The sequence below is a fragment of the Alosa pseudoharengus genome, unplaced genomic scaffold, assembly GCF_046254945.1.
Source record: "Alosa pseudoharengus isolate Yale_2024_CS ecotype anadromous, Long Island Sound unplaced genomic scaffold, YU_APseudo_1.1 YU_APseudo_1.1_scf_4, whole genome shotgun sequence".
Lineage (NCBI taxonomy): Eukaryota > Metazoa > Chordata > Actinopteri > Clupeiformes > Clupeidae > Alosa > Alosa pseudoharengus.
In genome coordinates this window covers 2319933-2320158 of record NW_027468774.1, presented here as the reverse complement: position 1 = coordinate 2320158, position 226 = coordinate 2319933, and positions in this window count along the sequence as shown.

The window sequence follows — 226 nt, the reverse complement described above, 5'->3', positions numbered from 1 at the left end:
AATCTCCCGGCGCCTGGAAAAAGCAAATCTAAGGATAGACCGGACAGGAGACAGGAGAGACACAAGGACAGATGAGACAGAACAAGACATGACAATCACTCAGTCATCCTCATCCAAGGCACGGGACAGGGCATCAGCCATGACATTATCCGTACCACGGATGTGACGAATGTCTAAATTATAAGGCTGCAAAAACAGTGCCCAGCGCATCAGCCGCTGGTTGGGG